The 2,495-nt window shown below is 41.6% G+C and overlaps 1 long non-coding RNA gene across 2 annotated transcripts in view; it reads left to right on the top strand.

Moving 5' to 3' along the window:
* Positions 1–1,319: 1,319 nt before the first annotated feature.
* Positions 1,320–2,495, top strand: part of LOC106524678 (uncharacterized) — a 44,793-nt gene continuing 43,617 nt past the window's right edge. Inside the window, exons 1-3 of one of the 2 annotated variants that reach the window (XR_001311021.1) lie at positions 1,320–1,664; positions 1,743–1,827; positions 1,935–1,974. This is a non-coding gene — a long non-coding RNA (uncharacterized LOC106524678). Of the gene's footprint in view, positions 1,665–1,742; positions 1,828–1,934; positions 1,975–2,495 lie in introns of those variants that run through there. The other variant, XR_001311022.1, reaches the window with a different exon arrangement.

Here is a 2,495-nt window from a genome sequence, read left to right on the forward strand (position 1 = left end):
AGAAATGCGTTCACGGTAGAGTCTCTCAAAGTCTCAATAACACCAGAAAAACAGTCGCTAGATTTTCACTAGTCACTTTTCTGAAAAACAGTCTCTAGAGGGTCTGAAAAGTCTGTAAATATAGCGAGAAAGTCACTAAATCAACACCGCTGTGTTCCACAACGCACCACCTCTCATGTCAGCGAGCCGCGTGTCGGGTCAATTACGTCGCACATTGGAGCGGTCAAATTATCGTACATTATGAGATTTTTGGGATTATTGATCATACATCGTATAGAGGGCCAAATTATCGTACAAATACGATAATTATCGTACACCTGGCAACACTGGTGGGTGCCTATCTGCTCCCAGAGCCGCAGCTTCAACCAAACTTGCTGTCACTGAAAGTCCCGCCCTGCTCTGCTGTGATTGGATAAAATGGCTCTAGGCTTCGTCTGATTTGTTGAAGGCAGTGTCTCAGTTTTATCTTTATATCAGGGTCCCGCTGTCCTAAGAGGCTTGGTGAGCACCTAACAATGAACCACTGCAGCTGGATTTTTTTATTTATTTATTTTTTAAAGAAATCAGGTCGCATTTGCGTCCAAGCTGGTTGCACTCTAGAGCCCTTCTAACTGTTGTTTTGACAGACAATCAGGTTCAATCTCAGGTACGCAAATGAGCTTCATGACATTCCTTCTGGTGCGCTTTTTATTTTGACTGTGCAGGCGTACCTGTGCACCATTTATGTGCAACTCTGTGTATAGTTTATGCCACACCTTGGATGTTGTTCATTACCTAGTGCCAGACAGCAGGGGATGACCATGCCCCCTGCTGTCAAGACATGTCACAACATCATATGACCCTTGTGAGAAGGGCTGCATGTGTAGGTGAAATACACTGTTATGGTAGTGAAAATGTATTTACCTGTGTCCTGATGCATCTCAGTAATCCAGGTGGAAAAATCAAAAAAAGAAAAAATTAAGTAGGTCCTCTGGATGGGTTTTTTTCTTTAATAAAAAGTTTTGTCTCTCCTCAAAAAACGTTTCATTAAAGGGGCAATGTTATGTGTTTCTCAGGCATACATTTAAATACTATACCATAATGAAGTATCTATGTCACCTTTAGCTGTTATTAAAATGCTGTTTTATGTTTAAATAAAAAATAAACTTATCTTCTCATCACTTCCTCTTCTAAACACCTTGAAATTGGCCTCTGTCTCTTTAACCCTCTGAGGTCAACACCCGCTCTAGAGCGGGCGATCACGTGATGTGTTTAAATGTCTTCTGTTATAAATATGACAGCATACTGAGCATTCATTTCAACTGGGTTTGATAGTACGGACTTCAAACTAAATAAAGTGCTTTTTTATTGATATTGTTTTTATTTACTTCCAAACAAAACGAGATTTATGATGTATAATTTTCGTCATCATTTTGTGCAGGTTTTTACGCATTCAGTGAACGTTTTGTGATCAGAAAGTGACTGATTGCATCATGACAGGGATTTTTCAGATTTTTTTGAACGCACCACATTTCCAGCAGCAAATCAAAAACTTTTCTCAGAAAAACACGAGGAAGCAAGCAGCAGCCGCCCGGGAGGAGAAAGTTTTGGAGAGACGAAGAGGACGGAGCATTATGGACACTTTGGATGAAGGATTTAGCTAGCACTGTTTTTGGTTTGCTTGTGTAAGTGTGTTAGAGTGCGTGAGTTTGTGTAGTAGTTTGTTTGTCTGTCTGTCAACATGAATTGTCGTTATATGACAGCTGAACAAGCTCTGCGTACTTATGAGCTTGGTGAGGATGATGATGGCAGCGCGCACAGAGATGAATCGGACACGTTGGAGCTGAGGTTTGTCTTTATTTTCCTTTGATTATTTGACATTGAACATGTACAGTAAAAATATTCAGAGTAGAGTGGCACTGCACAAGATTATACAAGCTAATTTATATCTGCAGGTGGATGACCCGTCAGTATTTTTTTTTCGTGAAGAGGAGGAGGAGGAAGAGGTGGTGGTGGTGGTGGTGGTGGTGGTGGCGGCGGCCTTGCAGACCCGCTCTGTCCGTGTGAGGTCCACGTCAAATGTCCAGGGGTCGGATTTATAAAACTGGCGTATGCACAATTTGAGGCCAGAAACTTGCGTACGCCACTTTTTACGCCAAGGTTGTGATTTATAAAATCCAAACTTGATGTAAAAATGTGCGGTGCCTCACGCCAGCTCTGGCCCATGCGTACACTCATTTTGGAGACGTGAAACTGCGACACAGATGGTGAAGTGAGGAATTAGAGCCACACTGTGTCATGATTACTGTCAGATATTTAATTTACCTTCATAGTCAGACTAGATTTTTATTCAACTTTATCATCAGCTTTCTTAACAAGTAATATTTATGCTTCTGCTGCTGCTGAGCCATGAGGACCTTTTGAAATAAAAAACTTAAATCTTAAATAAAAGTTCCCGTGCGCAACTCCCTTCATCTGCTTCCTCCTCAGACGACCCTGACCCACAGACCCCTCCC

Source organism: Austrofundulus limnaeus, unplaced genomic scaffold (assembly GCF_001266775.1).
Source record: "Austrofundulus limnaeus strain Quisiro unplaced genomic scaffold, Austrofundulus_limnaeus-1.0 Scaffold196, whole genome shotgun sequence".
Taxonomy (NCBI): Eukaryota; Metazoa; Chordata; class Actinopteri; order Cyprinodontiformes; family Rivulidae; genus Austrofundulus; species Austrofundulus limnaeus.